The sequence below is a fragment of the Schistocerca nitens genome, chromosome 7 (genome assembly GCF_023898315.1).
Source record: "Schistocerca nitens isolate TAMUIC-IGC-003100 chromosome 7, iqSchNite1.1, whole genome shotgun sequence".
NCBI lineage: Eukaryota > Metazoa > Arthropoda > Insecta > Orthoptera > Acrididae > Schistocerca > Schistocerca nitens.
In genome coordinates this window covers 397,351,619-397,372,865 of record NC_064620.1, presented here as the reverse complement: position 1 = coordinate 397,372,865, position 21,247 = coordinate 397,351,619, and positions in this window count along the sequence as shown.

Here is a 21,247-nt window from a genome sequence, read left to right as displayed (position 1 = left end):
AGCGAAGGAATCTGATCGCAAGCAGTAAGCATGTGTTACATATTAACACCTCGAGATTCACTGCTGTCACGGTACAAAAACTACAAGTTTGATTCCGAGTAAGGTAACCGAAAACAGCGATATAATGCGCTCAAATTATGCAGCTCCTGCCATACAACTTGACTTCGGCGAAACTACCAGTAGCGAAGGAATCTGATCGCAAGCAGTAAGCATGTGTTACATATTAACACCTCGAGATTCACTGCTGTCACGGTACAAAAACTACAAGTTTGATTCCGAGTAAGGTAACCGAAAACAGCGAGACAATGCGCTCAAATTATGCAGCTCCTGCCATACAAATTGACTTCGGCGAAACTACCAGTAGCGAAGGAATCTGATCGCAAGCAGTAAGCATGTGTTACATATTAACACCTCGAGATTCACTGCTGTCACGGTACAAAAACTACAAGTTTGATTCCGAGTAAGGTAACCGAAAACAGCGAGACAATGCGCTCAAGTTATGCAGCTCCTGCCATACAACTTGACTTCGGCGAAACTACCAGTAGCGAAGGAATCTGATGGCAAGCAGTAAGCATGTGTTACATATTAACACCTCGAGATTCACTGCTGTCACGGTACAAAAACTACAAGTTTGATTCCGAGTAAGGTAACCGAAAACAGCGAGACAATGCGCTCAAATTATGCAGCTCCTGCCATACAACTTGACTTCGGCGAAACTACCAGTAGCGAAGGAATCTGATCGCAAGCAGTAAGCATGTGTTACATATTAACACCTCGAGATTCACTGCTGTCACGGTACAAAAACTACAAGTTTGATTCCGAGTAAGGTAACCGAAAACAGCGAGATAATGCGCTCAAATTATGCAGCTCCTGCCATACAACTTGACTTCGGCGAAACTACCAGTAGCGAAGGAATCTGATCGCAAGCAGTAAGCATGTGTTACATATTAACACCTCGAGATTCACTGCTGTCACGGTACAAAAACTACAAGTTTGATTCCGAGTAAGGTAACCGAAAACAGCGAGACAATGCGCTCAAATTATGCAGCTCCTGCCATACAAATTGACTTCGGCGAAACTACCAGTAGCGAAGGAATCTGATCGCAAGCAGTAAGCATGTGTTACATATTAACACCTCGAGATTCACTGCTGTCACGGTACAAAAACTACAAGTTTGATTCCGAGTAAGGTAACCGAAAACAGCGAGACAATGCGCTCAAATTATGCAGCTCCTGCCATACAACTTGACTTCGGTGAAACTACCAGAAGCGAAGGAATCTGATCGCAAGCAGTAAGCATGTGTTACATATTAACACCTCGAGATTCACTGCTGTCACGGTACAAAAACTACAAGTTTGATTCCGAGTAAGGTAACCGAAAACAGCGAGACAATGCGCTCAAATTATGCAGCTCCTGCCATACAACTTGACTTCGGCGAAACTACCAGTAGCGAAGGAATCTGATCGCAAGCAGTAAGCATGTGTTACATATTAACACCTCGAGATTCACTGCTGTCACGGTACAAAAACTACAAGTTTGATTCCGAGTAAGGTAACCGAAAACAGCGAGATAATGCGCTCAAATTATGCAGCTCCTGCCATACAACTTGACTTCGGCGAAACTACCAGTAGCGAAGGAATCTGATCGCAAGCAGTAAGCATGTGTTACATATTAACACCTCGAGATTCACTGCTGTCACGGTACAAAAACTACAAGTTTGATTCCGAGTAAGGTAACCGAAAACAGCGAGACAATGCGCTCAAATTATGCAGCTCCTGCCATACAAATTGACTTCGGCGAAACTACCAGTAGCGAAGGAATCTGATCGCAAGCAGTAAGCATGTGTTACATATTAACACCTCGAGATTCACTGCTGTCACGGTACAAAAACTACAAGTTTGATTCCGAGTAAGGTAACCGAAAACAGCGAGACAATGCGCTCAAGTTATGCAGCTCCTGCCATACAACTTGACTTCGGCGAAACTACCAGTAGCGAAGGAATCTGATGGCAAGCAGTAAGCATGTGTTACATATTAACACCTCGAGATTCACTGCTGTCACGGTACAAAAACTACAAGTTTGATTCCGAGTAAGGTAACCGAAAACAGCGAGACAATGCGCTCAAATTATGCAGCTCCTGCCATACAACTTGACTTCGGCGAAACTACCAGTAGCGAAGGAATCTGATCGCAAGCAGTAAGCATGTGTTACATATTAACACCTCGAGATTCACTGCTGTCACGGTACAAAAACTACAAGTTTGATTCCGAGTAAGGTAACCGAAAACAGCGAGATAATGCGCTCAAATTATGCAGCTCCTGCCATACAACTTGACTTCGGCGAAACTACCAGTAGCGAAGGAATCTGATCGCAAGCAGTAAGCATGTGTTACATATTAACACCTCGAGATTCACTGCTGTCACGGTACAAAAACTACAAGTTTGATTCCGAGTAAGGTAACCGAAAACAGCGAGACAATGCGCTCAAATTATGCAGCTCCTGCCATACAAATTGACTTCGGCGAAACTACCAGTAGCGAAGGAATCTGATCGCAAGCAGTAAGCATGTGTTACATATTAACACCTCGAGATTCACTGCTGTCACGGTACAAAAACTACAAGTTTGATTCCGAGTAAGGTAACCGAAAACAGCGAGACAATGCGCTCAAATTATGCAGCTCCTGCCATACAACTTGACTTCGGTGAAACTACCAGAAGCGAAGGAATCTGATCGCAAGCAGTAAGCATGTGTTACATATTAACACCTCGAGATTCACTGCTGTCACGGTACAAAAACTACAAGTTTGATTCCGAGTCTGCGTGGTTAGCTGAACACTAGAAAACCACTGCTTGTCATTAGTCGAACACACAATATGTGTGAAAGAGCTCGACACGCAGAGTCCCACTGTCTCTTTCATTACAAATTACTCTCCGAACTTGCTCAGTCACGTCTGACTATTGTTTGTTAGTGAGCATCGAAAGAACTGATATTAGTTAACGTCGAAATGGCCTTACGGCTAAGAGAGACGAGTGCAACAGGTACACTTGTTTAAATCCATTGTCGGTACTGGTTGAGATATAGCTGGCATTAGATGTAGGCCTATAGTACGGTTTTAAGTTAACGCACTACCCCATCTTTATTACCAAACGGGCAAACTGGTGCATGGTAAAAGATCCCAGTTGCACGTTGCCGACAGCTTTCAGAGGTAGCCTAAATACAATTTTTAATATTTCACACATTTAATGACGCAATTTATGAGTTTAAAATACAGGGTGTATCAAAAAGAATTATCCGATTTGGCACGTCTGTATAACTGAAACTAATAAACATACACAATAAGTTTTGTTTTTTTGATGAAAGGGAAGCTTAAAAGGTTTTTTTCATACTTTTCATAGGTGTTCAATATGCCTCTTGCATGGCATATGTCAACGTGGTATTAAAATTCCCACACTGCGGCGAGCATATCTTGAGTTACAGCTTCCACAGATGCTTTTATGCAATGTCTCAGTTCGATGGCTGTTGTTGCTAACGGAGGAACAAACCAGAGACTTTCGTAAACCATCACAAGAAATAATCACATACAGTCAGGTCCTGTGACCTTGGATTCCAGTAATGTAAGGCTGAATCATTTGGAAGAGTGCGACCGATCCATCGTTCAGTAATCCTTTGATTTAAAAATTCCCGCACTTCCAGATGACAGTGTTGCGGTGCCCCATCCTGTTGGTAAATGAAGTCTTTCGAATCAGTCTCCAACTGTGGGAAAAGGAAGTTCTCGAGCATATCGGTATACGTGCTTCCTGTAACAGTGTTCTCAGCAAAGAAACTAGAACATACGCCTTTTCCCGTGAAACTGCACATAACGCATTGAATTTTGGAGAGTCCCTCTCATGTTGTACAACTTACTTTGGTTGTTCCGTACCCCATATTCTCACTTTATGACGGTTCACTTATCCACTTAAATGGAATGTTGCATCGTCACCAAACACTAAACGTGGAAGAAAAAGTGTCATCCTCGATCTTGCCAAGAACGAAATCCGAGAACTCCACGAATAGCTTGCAGTAGCTGAATTTTGTAGGGTTACATGTGTAAGCATTGACCCAACACACCCCAGACGGACATCGGGAGCATGCTGAGCTGTCGAACTACACAGTGAAAGGATTTCTGCGGACTCCTCGTGAAACAATGTCGGATGCCTTCGACGCCTGTGAAAGACACTCAGGGACTGATTTGCCTTTACGCAAACAACCTGTTTCTGGGAATTGTTCACGCCATCGTCTAATGTTCTGTGATGTAGTAAGATTTACACCATACCTTGTATAAAAGTCAAGCTGAACAGCTATTACTAACCCGCACTGGGCAAAACGTTGAACAGAAAAAGCTTTCTGTTGTACCGACACCATTTTTACTAGAACTGAAGTGTGCGTACACTGCTGCTACCTAGCGCGGACCATGTAAAACTCTAGAGTTTCCCTTTCCAACAGTACTTTGTTCACGCACAAATCTCAAATAACATAATAGCTATGCTTTTTTTTAAACCGGATGATTCTTTTTGATACATCCTGTAGATTTTACAACTTTGAACAGCATATTGCTTGGATTATACTGATACATATGAAATTATATTAAAATGTTCAGTTATACATTGATCACGAGCGGCAGTTGGTCTATTCAGTACATAGATAAGACTAAAAGAAAATAGCCACCCCATCCCCAGGTCGTCCATGACTACCGTCGCGCCAACTGGGATGCCTACCGGGTATCCATCCTCCCCCAGGTCGAAAGCCATCCTCTCTTACCTATTGCCATCCTGACGACATCATCCACACCTCGTCCTTCCTTCAGAAGGTAATTACTGACGCCGTGGAGGCCCATGTTCCTACTAAAACCATCCATCCCCACCGTCCCACTCTCCTTCCGCAGACTGTCCTCCTCTTCCGCGAATCCCGACGCCTCTATCGCTCCTTCCTGCACACTCATGAGAGGGATACACACCAACGCCACCGGCAAATACAGCGACACATATGGAAACTTATTACAGCAAAGAAACGCCGGGACTGGCGCCAGACCTGCACACGACTCAGCACCACCATCCTTATCAACTCCTCCAAGTACTGGTCTTCCCCCAATTGCCTTACTGGTTTCCATTCCGCTCCCCACTAACCCCTTATCCATAACGACCGGCCCCTTCCTGACAACCTCAGTAAGTTCAAATAACTTACGGGTTTGCTGCTGGGTGACGTCGTCGAACACCGCCGATATATCGGCGTTGTTCGACGACGTCACCCGGCAGCAAACCCGTAAGTTATTTGAACATTCGATTTTCCGGGAAAAGTTAAGGTCTCACAACCTCAGCAAGGCCAACCACTTCGCTTCTCACCTTTCCAAAGTCTTCTCCATCCCAGATGATCCCAACTTTGATTATTCTCCTTTCCCCACCATCATGGAATGTGCCGATACATCAGTCGCTCCACTTGCTCGTAGCCTCCAGTACTTGGGCCAGTTGCCCCCCTCTGACATCAACACTCCAATCACGGCACAAGACATTAAACTTATCCACCTGTCCAAGTGCAACACGGCCCCTGGTCACGACTGTGTCACATACCGCCACCTTAGAGAAAGCCCCTTTTCCTTCCTGACTGTCCTCGCCCACCACTATAACGTCATCCTCTCTACCGGCTTCTACCCTGACCTGTGCAAGACTTCTCGTTTCCTCTTATTCCTCAAACCCAACAAACCTCCTTCCATCGCCTCTTCTTATAATCCCATCTGCCTCACCTCCATCTTCAGTAAAATCTTCGACTCCATCCTCTCTCGCCGTATCCATCAGCACCTTAATCAACACCACCTCCTCTCCGTTACCCAGTGTGGCTTCCAATTCTCCTTCTCTGCTGAAGACCAACTGCTTAACCTCCTTCACCTTCTCTCCAACCAGCTTAACTCCTGTCGCTCAGGCATTTTTTTCCCTCGACCGTGTATGGCACCCCAGTCTCCTCATTAAACTCCAAACCAACGCCATGCCAATCAATTTTGTCCATCTGGTCGCTTCCTTCCTCTCAAGCCGACCTTCCTATGTCACCCTCCACATCACCAACTCCTGTATCTTTTATCCCACTGCTGGCGTCCTCCAGGGCTCTGTCGTCTCCCCTCTCCTTAATCCCTTGTATACGGCTGATATGCCCAAACTACCCCTACCTGTCCACCTTCTCCAGTATGCTAATGACGCCGCCTTCCTGAGTCTCTATCCTACCTTTCAACGGCCCAATGCACTCTCCAAACCCACCTTGACCAGTTCACCACTTGGTGTAACCAGTGGTTCGTCCGTCTCAACCCTTCCAAAACCCAGGCAATCATCATAGGCCGCAGCAACCGCTCCTTCCATCTCCATGATTTCTACCTCACCCTTTATGGTCGTCCCATTCATCTCACCCCCACCCTGAGGTACCTTGTCCTCACCCTCGACCGTCACCTCACCTGGACCCCTCACCTCCTGACCATCCAGCAGAGAGCCCATTCCCGCCTCCACCTTTTGAAACTTCTGTCTGGCTGGAAATGGGGATTCTTCCACCATCATCCACACCTACAAATCCCTCATCCGTCGTATCCTCTGTTATGCCAGTGCTGGCTGGATCTCCACCCCCACCCACTTTTACAAGGCCCTCCAAATCCTCAAAGGCCATGTGCTCTGCCTTGCCTTCTGGATCTGCTATCTTCCCCCACAGGGCTCCTGTTTGAATCCATCCCCTTTCCCTTTGCCACCTCCTCCTTTTCCTCCAACATCTCCACATCGTTTACACTGTCCACAGGCTTGATCCTCCCCACGCCCTGGCTTCCTCCTTCCTCTCCTCCCCCTGCCTGTTGCCACGCCTCTATCGCTGTATCCCTCCCTCTCTCCACATCCTCAATTTCCAGCGCCTCCCACTCCCAGATGATGAACTTTGCTGGGACATATACCCCTCCTTCCAACTATAACCTGGCCTTGTTCCCCCATCCCCAAGGCCCCCTTTTTCATCTCCCTTCCTTCTCTCAGAGCGAATTTTCATCCTTCCCCCTTCCCCCGCCCCTGAGACCCTGCACCCCATCCACACCTCTTTCCCTCCCACGTCCCTTCCTCACTGGCCCTCTTCGGCGCACCTCCGCCAATCTCCCTCCCCCTCTTCCCCTCCCTCCCTTGTTCCATTTTCCCACATCCCCTTGCGCCTGGCAGGTCCTCCATTTTGATCATCGTCATCAGTGTGCCACATCAGTGTTGTGTTTGGTGCTGTTCTGCTGTACGTCAAGAGGTGTGATTTTAATTGTGTGCTGGCCTTGTACTTAGTGTTACTGTCAGTGATTGTTATATGCTACGCCATCTGTCGATACTTTTATGTTCCAGTCATACTTCACCTTGTGTTCTTTTAATTGCCCAAGTGTGTGGTTTTTCGTGTGTGCTACTTTTTTTACCGTTTTTATCTCCATTTTACAGTCGCCCCTTATTGTCTATTGTCTTCCATAATGTTACCCCTTTTTTTAAATCTATGTACACAATGTTTCCTCCTTTATGTTATTTTTAAATGCCTTCAATTGTATGTTCTATGTCTTTCGGCTGAAGAGCAGCGCATATGCTGCTGACTGCCCTCCCTGATGGGAAACTGAAATACAATAAAGAAAAGAAAAAAAAGCAAGTAAATAAATAATGTTCAGTCAGCTTTATAGAGCATAGATAAGTCTTCATACTGCTCGCCTATCTTGTTCATTACCCATGCTTCTGATGCATACATGGGTATTTGAGCATAATACGTTCTGTGTAACATTTGCTTACTTTGTGATCGTAGATTCTGCTCTATTCAAGGCTTTTATACTATGCAGGAAACTTTGGGCTTGCCTTCTCCTTTCACTATTCTCCTTATCATTCCTCCCACTGTCTTCTATAAACTGAATTCTGGTGATTCTGCTTCCCGGGTTAGAATGGATGCAGTCACTTTAGGACCTGTTGTCAAAATGTCTTCAATAGATTGAAGAGCGACCAGTCCAGCGGCTGCAGATGCTGAGTCATGTGACTTGGGAGGTAGAGCAGTATGACTTCACGTTCGGATAAAAAATCCTTCACAGAAACATCAGAGCAATACGATGTGTGACCATCTAAAGTAAGGAAGACCTCCCTAGGCCCTTTCCACTGGACGAAGTGGGTCCTCAGCCAGTGAAAGAAAACACCTGATTGGCGTACGCTGAAACTTTTTTCTTCTGAATGGCGGAACCCGGTGGCATCCCGTCTGCAGACCCGGTCTTCTTTCTTTGACCTTTAAAAGTGCAGGATGGAGGCAGAAATCTCCCTCCGGCATTGCAACATGCCATTACTATGATGTTCTCACACTCATTTGCTGACATGACGTGATTGACATCACAGGAACCCTTCATTGAAAGGACATTCCCTGAATCATTATTCAACTCCTCATCATATTTATTCACATTTCAAATCGTACTTGGATACTCCATAAAGCCATTTTCATCAAATACAATAGCAAAGTGAATTAGTTTCTAACCGTGGCACGGTTCATTCCCAAAACCCTTGCTATCGAAATTGCCTGCAAGTTTCATGCAGTTACCATAGGATGTCTTCTCCAAAAAGACGACAGCCATTTGTAGCCTGTGATTCTCGTTTCTTTGTTTAAACCGTAGGCTACGTTATTCTTTTCGGCAAATGAGAAGGCCAACTGTCGGATATCTGCTCCGTCTTCTGAAGACGGTGAATAGATTCAAAAAGAATTTCCTTATTTTCTGTTCCGAGACATTCTGCATATGATGGCAAAGAATATTGTGTAATGTATTTCGTGTAAACCGCAAAAACATTTATTAAAAAATAAACATAGCTAATCTGAAAGTCCAGGCGAGCCTTTCACAAAATTAGATGTCTGAAGACGCCGCTTTAATGTTTAGTACGGTATTGCAAATGTTTTTGGTACATCCCAAAATTTCATTGTTGTCTATGTTTGCTGCTGCACAAGCCTTTTGCAGATCTTCTCCAGACCAAGCTGCACGTTGAGTTTTACTCTGATACGTTCTCCTCACGATCTGGCTTAAGCCAGGATTTCTCGGACAGCCTATATGTGCATACCACTTGTATGAAGCACCAGCGTTAGGGAAGAGAATTAACAATGTGTCATGTCTGTTGTAACAGCGACCGGAATGGTTGCAGCGTTGAAGTGACGGAAAGCGCTGCCGGACCCGCTGAGCGGCCCGCGAACAAGAACACAACGGGAGAGGACGGACACTATCAACGAAGGACAGAATGAACAACAACAAGATCGAAACAACAGAGTTACAGGAAAACCTAACAACCACGTCCTCTCGTACACAGAACAAGAAAGTAAATATGCTGTCTAAGGCGAGGCGATGTGTCCAGAGACATACGCAAGGTTAAACCGTTTTTTTTTTTCCTTTATTGAGTTTCGATTCCCCCCCCCCCCCCCCCCCCCCGAAGGGGACGGGCTGGCAGCAGCTTAGTATGCCGCTCTTCAGCCTACAGAATTTGTTTTAAAAAGATGAAGATAATAACTAACAAAAACAGGCGATGAAATCGGAGATGGTAACATGGCGAAAAATTGTGGAACTTAAAACATAGAACAAAGGGTTGATGATGCTAATAAAATACATATGAAGCAGACAGGTAAAATAATAGACAGACAAAAAACACGGAGACAGTCTGGTTTCTCTTCGCAAGAGATATAAAATTCACACCCAGCGAAAGCATGATTTCTGTTCGCAACACTTTGGAAAGACGAACAATACTGAACAGTCACTTGAACACTGCACTAAAAAGTTGGCAAAAATATGGCATACCACAACTGAGGTCAGATGGGGGGGTATCTGGAGAGATGGGGAAAAAAAAAAGAGGCAGGTGCCAGGTTGAGATTCATTGGGAGAGTCCTTAGAAAATGTAGTCCATCAACAAAGGAGGTGGCTTACAAAACACTCGTTCGACCTATGCTTGAGTATTGCTCATCAGTGTGGGATCCATACCAGGTCGATTTGACAGAGGAGGTAGAGAAGATCCAAAGAAGAGCGGCACGTTTCGTCACAGGGTCATTTGGTAAGCGTGATAGCGTTACGGAGATGTTTAGCAAACTCAAGTGGCAGACTCTACAAGAGAGGCACTGTGCATCAGGGTGTAGGTTGCTGTCCAGGTTTCGAGAGGGTGCGTTTCTGGATGAGGTATCGAATATATTGCATCCTCATACTTATACCTCCCGAGGAGATCACGAATGTAAAATCAGAGAGATTCGAGCGCGCACGGAGGCTTTCGGACAGTCGTTCTTCCTGCGAACCATACACGACTGGAACACAAAAGGGAGGTAATGACAGTGGCAAGTAAAGTGCCCTCCGCCACACACCGTTTGGTGGCTTACGGAGTATAAATGTATAAGTGGTGGGGGAGAGGGAAAAGGAGCTGATGGAGGACAAGGACACATAAGAGGGGGGGGGGGCGCTGGGCAGATGCGACAGGGAGTGGGGAAAGGCAAAGGAGGGGAATGAGGTTATGCAGGCAGAAAAACAGGATGGAAGGGGTGGGGGAGGTTGGAGCCCAGGGAAAGGACAGAGGAAAGGAGGGGTGTGGGGATCAGAGTTGATGGGAGGGATAAATGGAGGGAGAGAGGGCATCATCCAGGAGGGGAAGTTGACAGAAGCCACCTTGGGAAAAGAGATGAAGGGTGTAGAGATGGAGGGTAGGGGGGACACATCAGTGAAGGCGTGGCAGAGGACGGGGATCGGAGAGGAGAGGAACAACCAGGGGGTGAGGGGATCAAGGTGGCGGGAGGTGTAGAGTATGTGGATATGTTCAAGGAATAGGAGCAGATGGGGGAAAGGAATGAAGTTGTAGAGGATCCGCATGGGGGATGGGAGGCGTATACTGAAGGCCAGATGGAGTGCATGGCGCTCGAGGACCTGAAGGGACTTATAGAATTTGGGAGGGGGGTGGGGTTGGACTGGCTGGCTGGGGCGCTTAAATGCTCCATTGGGGGCGCCGCTATTGGCCGCTGGAACCACGTGTTCCACTGTTGGGCCCTCGCACTAAATGTGGGCCAGGAGGCGCGCACCGCCACAGCTTACAGCGCGATGGTGCCGTGACCTCTAGGCGTCTTCGACGTCATGACGTCTGGCGGGGATTCAAATTCCGCGGCGCGCGGTACCAGAATGTCACTTGACACTGTAGTGCTGCCGGCGTAAATAAAAGGGTTCTAGGAGTCAGATATGGCCCTGCTGCACAAAAAATTCGCCACCCTTTGTCGGCAATGCCGGCAACTCCTCGGCAATACGTCGGAAACTACTAGTAACTATCCCTTTCGTCAGAAATATTACCTGGACATACCGGATCCTTACCACATTGTTGACGGCAACACTAAATGCGGCCACTTATTTCAGTAAAATGTTGTCCTGTGTCCAGAGATGAGCCAAAAGCAAAGGCAAAAGAACAGGGTACGCTCTGCTGGTGTGTGCGACACAGTGAACCCACCAGCCGGAATGCGGCCGCTGCGGCGGCGTCCTTGGGAGGCACCTGCTCCCCCGGCGTCGACGGCGGCGCCAGCTCGGCGGGGCTCAACAGGTCGGCGAGGTTCGTCCGGGTCGATATCGGCGGCCGCGGCCGTGTCCGGGGCCGGCGCCGGGCCACGGTGGGTCGTGGCCCTGCGGGGCGGGCGCGGGCGACGCCGCCGACGCTGCCTGCTTGTCACGACAACTCACGCTGGCAGTCACCACCTGCTGGTGGGGCACACCTCTAGGCCTCTGCCACTGTCCAGCAAGAGGTGCTCTTTGATCTGTCGGCAGTAAAGACGGATACTAAAGACAATCAAACACCAACAAGAAGGGAGCACCTCAATAAGATAATTTACAACTATCTGAGGGCCGATCGTTGCCGGATGCGTGTGGATGGCGTTATTCTGTTAGTCCGTTTCTCCCTTTCCCCAACACCCACCTCCTCCTCCAACTATCACACTCTCCTCATCTTTGCATGTGCTCCTGCCCCAACTCTCTATCCATCACTTTCTTCCTCCTCTAACTGCAACTGTTTTCCCCCATTGTTCATCTCCTCACTCCCTGAGGTCAATACACTGATTTCCCTTTCTGACATGGCCCCGCAGGCGTTAACTGGGATAGATAGCTGGGGAAACATCAGTCAACGCCCGAAGACAAATACCATGAATACATGGAAAATGTGAGGAGTGCAGTAGACCACTGTTTTTTTTACCTTTAAAATTTTATATCTTTATTAATTTGATTTTAAAATACTAAGTGAACATTCGTTATCATGAACATTAATACCCTCAATTCTATCGCTATCCTATCACTTGCGCCTTTGTCCTGCATATTGCGCTGGGATGGCGTGGTTAAATCGGATTTGGCATGGTAATGTGAAAGGGTCGCCGGATGCCCTTCTTGCCGCCACCCTGTACCCCCCAGGAATCAGAGTACCCCTACTGTCTGCATCTAGTGTAAATCATGGAAAAGTGCAGATGTGTGTCAAATGTCTGTGAGTCGTGGAACTGAGGCGGGACATGGGGACCAGCCCAGTATTCCCTTAGAGGGATGTGAAAAACCGCCTAATAACTACATCCACGCTGGCCAGCCCACCGGCCTTCGTCGTTCATCTGGCAGGCGGATTCGATCCGGGCCGGCGCGGCTACCCGAGTCCAGGAAGCAGCGCATTAGTGCTCTCGGCTAACCTGGCAGGTAACAGTGAGATATTTAATATAACTTATTAATGAAAGTTCCTGAAGCATTATTTAACCAACAATCTCATGAATAATAACAGATAAATGAACACCTCTCAGAATAAATTTACAACGCTTTAAGTTCAAAATTCCTTTCTAAGCAAAGGAAAATATATACAGATTGCGTAATGCGAGTTTAAATAAGTTTCTAAAGCCACATGGCCCTACCAAAATTGTCCCACTTATCACTCTGATCTCTAAAGACAATAAAATATTGATCACAAAATTTTAATTAAAACAACAACTTCAATGCAATAAAATCTGATTACTATCAACGTACACTCAAACCCCATAGCCCCTGGAATGCGCACCGTATCACAAAATATTTTCCTTCTTTTTTAACTCTTTACATCATAAACCTCCCTACATGTGATGCAAACGACACCGCATCAATTATGACAAATAATTAAGCATATATGTTATAATTAACCAAGTATGTAAATCTTCTCCTTTAAATAAAAAAACACAAAACTCAACTCTTAAGCTCAGTAGTTACATTCGTTAAAAAAATAATATAGAACACAGATCCTTCGACTTCGTCGTGGTCATGCACTGTTGTGCACCGTGTTGTCCTTCAGGATCACATGCGGCACGGGAAAGATTTTCCACGATGTACAAAACGTTAACAGTGTGCAATCAACTTACACAAATTGCATACTGGGATCATACGTCGATATGGAGGCGGCTCGCAAACCTTAAAACGACCGAAGGACTAAATGCGGTACTACTCAACACTTCCACTATACCGCACCGCACCAACCAGCAGTACTGTGGGGTGGACGAGAGACAAATCAACAACTGTTGCAAGGCGACCTCAGCAAAGGCAGCAACCAAATATTGGAGACTTTAAACTCTTGTGAGAGCCACACCAAACCACAGAATGACTTCCTAAGCTAAATTATGAAAATACTATCGGCGATTTCACCACGAAAAGTAAAACCGTAAAATACCATAAGAAGTGAACTGGAATTAACACGATTCATAAGCGTCCTATTGGAAAGCTCCACAGTGAATCTTTACATTCCTACAAACACTTAACAGTACCTCTAAAGATCACTCGTGGGCTTTACCAGAGTGTCAAATTACTCGTTATAACTGTAGATAACATGCTGGGGGTCGACTTAGGTTTCTTAATAAGACAAGCAATGATTTAGTTCCTCACTTGGATCCACCTTCGATCCAAAACAGTTATTTACTTTAAAGTAGCTAAATAGATGACAATGCCGATGTTAATGCTCTCCTCCCAAGCAGCACTTTAACTGCATCCTGCAGTACCAAAGCAAAGCTTACACCATTCACAAGTCTGATACCCGCGCCACCAACGTGCACCTTTTTAGAATTCTCATGTTCGCCTCATACACCCAACTTGCCGTAATTCTTCGTCTGAATCCAAGGGCAGAACCCAGAACTTCTCAGCCCATGAATGATCAGATGATGACTGCCATCGGGACAACACCGGTCCTCCACACTAGGATCTTCGAGCCCACGGCACTCCGTCCACAACCGACTGCTCCCGCGGGGCCCACCGACCAAGCGGCTATAACCTCCGACGTCGTTCCACACGCACAGTCCAGTGCCAACTCACAGCAACCCCATCGTTCATCGTTCAGTCGCCTCGCGGTGCACAGGAAGCCAACTCGCCAAAGATATGTGGCGACCAGAGACTCTAATCCGATCTCGATATTGGCATCGCGGCGAGTACTGAGAAGGCTGGCGATTTAAAAAACAAAAAATAATTTAAATAGCGAGCCGTCCCGGCTGTCCATCTTCTCTGTTCATCCCCTCCTACCGTCCATCCCTTTCTCTGACCATCTCCTCCCCCCTCTCTGTTCACCTCCTTCTTCCTCCTATGTGTCAGTTTCCTTCTTATCCCTCTCTGTACCTCTCCTCCTCCCCATGTTCTCTCCCCATCACCCACACCGTGGTAGAGGTTTCCCAGATAGTAAGTAATATTCGTTCCATGGCTTGCTGTACTCAATCCAGGTGTTTAGGAGGAGCTTTTTAGCTGCAGCTTTGCTAAGTACGTACATCTCACATGTGTTTCAAATACATAGCTTCCACACATGGTCAAGGGTTGCATCCGTGGTCTAGCGGCAGTGTCTTTGATTAGTGATCAAAAAGTCTTGTGTCCCGAGTTTGAACCTAACTACTGCTTAAATTTTGAATAAAAATCATCAGCAATGACGGCCTAAGACTTCTTGCATGTAAGTCACCCTCACTCTTCCAACGGCCTTATCAAAGGGGGCGGTAGAGCTGACAGAGGTGGCACTCCCTTGCTCTCGGGGTGGGAAACTGCCGCTAAATGTCGGAAGAATCAGCAATGATCAGCAATGATGCAGAATGCAACGGAAACCTCTGCATTAAAGACACATAATGTTCATCGACATGCGGTGTGTATCTGAAAAAGGCTCATAATCATATCTCCATTGCCAAAAGATTCCACACCAGTCACCAATTCGCATCTCCCGGAAGTGCTACCAAAGGGGAGGTGACCATGAGAAGAAAATTGCATGTGCAATGAAAGGGTAACGTTCTACAAGACGTCGCGTGAAATGTCAGAAGTTTGAACGTGGTATGGAAGCTAGAATATCTGAAAATGGAAATTCTAAGGCTCAGTCTAGATATAGCCGGAGGAGTGAAAGGGAAATAAGACAAGGATTTATGGTCTGACAAGTATAGTATGATGTAAATAGCAGCGGGAAATGGTGTAACGTGAGTAGGATTCATTTTCTGTAGGAAGGTGGGGCAGAGAGTAAGCTACTGTGAACGGTTCAGTCGAAGTGCGGCAGACAGTTCTGCAAGATGTTTTGTAATTCAGAGACAGGTAAGAATATAAATTAGTATGAGAACGTTTATTGATGATTTTTGATGTGGCTGAGTAACAGTCATACAATAAGTTTAGAATGAACACACCTCCGTTTGACTGTACTGTTGTGTATTTAATTACGACCCATGTTTCGGCCTTTTATGCCATTTTCAAGTGACTGAGTTTATGTCATTAACGTATATACGAGGTGTGATTGGAAAGTGTTAAGAATGGATCCGCTACTGCTTACTGGTTTAGCGGGCAGGTACTCGGAGGGTGGGGTGTGAGTCATTACCTAGTCCTTCAACGACCTCTGACAGGATACTGCGTTCCCTTTATTCAGTTCGTTGTGGCAGCTAATTGAGCGTGGGTCTGTTAGAGCTTGTTCCGGATTCTGTCTGTGTGAAAATGGACGTAAAAAGGGAGCAACGGGTTCGTGTGAAATTTTGTTTTAAAACTGGGAAATCATCTTCTGAGACTTACGAACTATTAAAAACAGCTTTTGGTGATAATTGTATGAGCCAGGCAAATGTTTTTGTCTATTTCAACACATTTAAAAATGGCTGCGAATCATGTGAACATGAGCCACATCCCGGCCTTCCTTCCAACTCAAAAACGAATGAAAATGTTGTGAAAGTTCGCGACTTACAGCGCTCTGATCGTAGACTTACAGTTAGGTAGATGGCTGATGAACTTAATTTAAGTTTCTATGTAGTTCAGTCAATTTTAACTGATGATCTGAACATGTGCCGAGTGTCCACAAAATTCATTCCAAAAGTGTTGTCAAGTGACCAGAGACAATACCGACTTGAAGTGTGACGGACTAAAAATGACGCAGATTTGTTAAATAGGGTAATTACAGGTGACGAATCGTGGGTATATGGATATGATCCTGAAACCAAAGTGCAGTCTTCGCTGTGGAAGACTCCAGGTTCACCACGACCGAAAAAAACACGGCAAAGTCGGTCGAAGGCGAAGACAATGTTGCTGATTTTTTTCGATTCTACCGGTATTGTGCATCACGAATTTACCCCTGGAGGACAATTAAAAAGGAATACTACACTACTGGACATTAAAATTGCTACACCACGAAGATGACGTGCTACAGACGCGAAATTTAACCGACAGGAAGAAGATGCTGTGATATGCAAATGATTAGCTGTTCAGAGCATTCACACAAGGTTAGCGCCGGTGGCGACACCTACAACGTGCTGACATGAGGAAAGTTTCCAACCGATTTCTCATACACAAACAGCAGCGTTGCCTCTTGAAACGTTGTTGTGATACCTCGTGTAAGGAGGAGAAATGCGTATCATCACGTTTCCGACTTTGATAAAGGTCGGATTGTAGCCTATGGCGATTGCGTTCTACCGTATCGCGACATTGCTGCTCGCGTTGGGTCGAGATCCAATGACTGTTGGCAGAATAAGGAATCGGTGGGTTCAGGAGGGAACGTCGTGCTGGATCCCAACGGCCTCGCATCACTAGCAGTCGAGATGACAGGCGTCTTATCCACATGGCTGTAACGGATCGTGCAGCCACGTCTCGATCCCTGAGTCAACAGATAGGGACGTTTGCAAGACAACCACCATCTGCACGATCAGTTCGACGACGTTTGCAGCAGCATGGACTATCAGTTCAGAGACCATGGCTGCGGTTACCCTTGACGCTGCATGAGACAGGAGCGCCTGCGATGGTGTACTCAACGACGAACCTGGGTGCACGAATGACAAAACATCATTATTCCGGATGAAACCAGGTTCTGTTTACAACATCATGATGGTCGCGTCCATGTTTGGCGACAGCGCGGTGAACGCACATTGGAAGCGTGTATTCGTCATCGCCATACGGGCGTATCACCCGACGAGATGGTATTGGGTGCCATTGGTTACACGTCTCGGTCACCTCTTGTTCGCATTGATGGCACTTTCAACAGTGGACGTTACATTTCAGATGTCTTACGGCTCACGGCTCTACCCTTCATTCGATCCCTGCGAAAACCTACATTTCAGCAGGACAATGCACGACCGCATGTTGCAGGTTCTGTACGGGCCTTTCAGGATACAGAAAATTTTCGACTGCTACCCTTGCCAGCACATTCTCCAGATCTCTCACCAATTGTAAACGTCTGGTCAATGGTGGTCGAGCAATTGGCTCGTGACATTAAGCTAGTCACTACTCTTGACTAAATGTGGTATCGTGTTGAAGCTGCGTGGGCAGCTGTACCTGTACACGCCATCCAAGCTTCGTTTGACTCAATGCCCAGGCGTACCAAGGCCGTTCTTACACCATAGGTGGTTGTTATGGGTACTGATTTCTCAGGATCTATGCACCCAAATTGCGTGAAAATGTAATCACATGTCAGTTCTAGTATGATATATTTGTCCAATGAATACCCGTTTATCATCTGCATTTCTTCTTGGTGTGGCAATTTTAATGGCCAGTAGAGTAAAGTGTGTACTTGAGGGTTTGCGCGAAAAGGAGCCGAAGAAAAGGCCTACATTCTCATCGTGCCTTCTCCATCGCTGAATTTCTGACCAAATTCAAAATCTCTGTGCTTCCACAACCACCATATTCCCCTGATTTGGCCACTGCGGACTTCTACCTGTTTCCTAAACTGAAATTTTGACTGTAAAGGAAGCAATCTGACTCGATTGAAAACATCTAGGCAAATACGGAGAGAGTCCTTATCAACTTCAAGAGAAAAATTTCCAGGTATGTTTCCAAAAGTGGAAACATCGTTGGAGTCGGTGTGTTCAGTCAGAAGGGGATTATTTTGAAGGAGATGTATCACAGTAGCTTGTACCTACCACCATTGTACAATTACAAGCCCATTCTTAAAACTTTGCAATCACACCTCGTACTGCAGGATATCAAGTTCAAAATGGGCCATAAATTAAGAAAAATATTCGCTCCCCATGAAGTACTGGATGTAATATCTTCATCTTGTAAAGAGATAAGTAAATAATAGTGAGAGCACGTTATATAAACATCAGTACAGTCAAATGGCGGTGTGTTGATTTTTAAAAAAAAGGTTACTGATGAGATAGAATCATGGTGATATGAGTATGGTGCTCTATGCAAGTTACAATCTTTCCTTTATTAACAGAGTGAGCCTCTCATTTGTTTGTAAGAGTTTTCGGTGTGCAGGCGAATGAAGAGCTCTTTGTATTTGAAACGTCGAGCAGGGAACGGTGCAGGCAAAAGGGACTGGCATGAAGTGAGGACCAGCACCCAGGGAGTGAATACTTAAGAACGGAGGCCGGAACAGCAGTGCCAAAAAGGCGGTAATATATTGTCCAGCTATAGGACTGCGTAGCTTAATGTCCGGTTGGAGAGCAGTGCGGCACAGAATCCAGAGGCAGGGTTGCCTTTCTGGGTTTCGCGGGTCTCCTTGAAGATAACCATCTACTGCTTGTAGAAAGTGTGGGCTAAGAGATACAGCGCTTAGCTTATTAGGGCCTCTTTCATTGTTTCTCAAGCCCTCAGTTACAAGGCTAGCAGCACAAGCGGGTAAATTCGCGATTGGCTTAATAGTGTGTGATGTCTGTAATGCAGTGATGAAATCAATGCTTTTTGGTAGTAGGGGAGATGTTCATGTTGTGACTGGCGTCTGAAGGAGACATGCAGTTTTGGTGGGATTCTCTAATTGTAGAGAATCTTCACGATCGTGCGGCAATGCTTCTTGATTTTGGAATTGTCAGCTAGCACTGTTTGCCACGAAGTAGTCAGGTGGGCATAAATGATCGCCACGAGAGAGGCGATTCGGACTTGGTCGCTAAGATATCTGCTTGAACTTCGTGTTTGGTTACGGAGGTGTCCATACGATCTTGCGCTTTTGTCACGGAAGTGTCCGGATCGACTCCGGGAATCATAACAATCGAGGACGGATCGACTTGGTTTAGCATCGCAGTTGGGCCTGCAACGTCTTCGATTAGTGATGGTAGCTGACGACGTCGTCTTCATGAAGGGGTCAGCAGGTCGGCAGGATACAGCTCAGCGTAACACGGTCATATCGACGGTGAGCGTAATACGCAGTATCGGTAGCGCAGTTCAATTGGAAATCACACTTGTGGAATCCAGGACGATAGCCTGTCTGAAGTTAATCGCCGCTGTACTTGAACGTGTGAACATCTGGGAATAATCGCCTACCTCCAGCCACTGTTTCAGTTAGGTATTTGCAGGACTCTAACGATTACAGTTATTGATCTACTATACTAGAATGGAAATTCTTAAATTGGCAACTAGTAATTTCATACATCGGAAAGTAACACTGCTATCCACTTAAACTTATATCTGAGTTTGGAAACAGAATTGTCACGGTTTCCATAGTAGATTTATTTGTTGTTTAATAGATTTTTGAGTTTTTCTGATTGGTACGTTTACTGTATTAAGTTAGATGCAATCAATCAGTGTCCAGAGAGATACATTAAGTCACCGTAAAATAACATCCAATTAAATATTTTTCCAGTCACGTAGCTTCAAACACATTCAGATTTATGCAAATGACCCATATTAATTTCGTGTTATCCACTTAACTTCACGTATATTTGAAATTTAAAAGGTACATCTTAAAGAAGTGGACTGCTCACAATTAGTTTTTGTGGTTTGGCAGTATAACCACTGTTAGCGTTTTGCATTATTTGACGAACCTGTGCCAGGATCGAGCTTCGGTTCTCTCAGAATTAGCAAGTGACATTAGTTGTAGGATTAGCGTAGTTTGTGGGTATCTGTAGTTTGTGTTGTGTACATATACTACACGTGTTGGTTACTAAAGTAAAAAGGGTGAGAGAGCTTCTTTCGATCTTTATGGTGTTATTTTTTAAAAAAAGGATAGCTGCTTTCTCCTTTGATTCAGTGTCACATCACCCTATTATAATCTATTTCTTGGATTTTCTATACCTTAGCAAGGTTTTTACTGATGACGTTCATGCGAGTTTTTACCAGACTCATTGACCTTAACTTCCTGCTTTATACTTTCATGGAATTTTTATTTTCATCTATAACTTTAATTTTTAATATAATTTAAATATTTTTGCCGTGTTCAATGGCTTCCAATATTTTCATGTAAACGACTCTCAGGACATCATTCGAATCGAATCGAAATATCCAATGATCTTTGGACGTTCTGATTTCCAGTCTGTCCTGACAGCATTTGGTTGATGAAAGAAAGGATTGTGTAGTACATCTACGGACTCCAGTTATATAATGTTAGATCCTCTTTTGAGTGCACACGAGATTGGATTTCTCGTAATTTACGTTGGTCTACGGTCCAGAAGATAGTGTAATGGAACACTGAAACTGGTCGCATAAATAAATTAAATGCAAAAGTAGTGGCTGCCGCTGATTTACTTTTTATTTTATACTGAGCAATCGAAGTTGTGGTAACCATACACTACAAGGATGGACATAAAGGGAACATAACAACAATAGTGGAATTTGCAATTCTAACAGCAACAACTGCTGTTTCAACTTCGCACAAGAAAAATCCAAAAACCGGATGTTGCAACATCATCGCTTCCTCCTCTGCAATCCGCTTGCTCTGATGGGGTAAACGAGATTTAGAAGGTTTACTTTCGTCCTTTCGTTATTCACTGTAAGGTAAGTAAAATAACTGTACAGAATTCTAACTGAACACAGATACAGACATGTCTGCGGTTAGGTGAGATCTATGAGTTCGTCCTGGGAGGGTAAAAT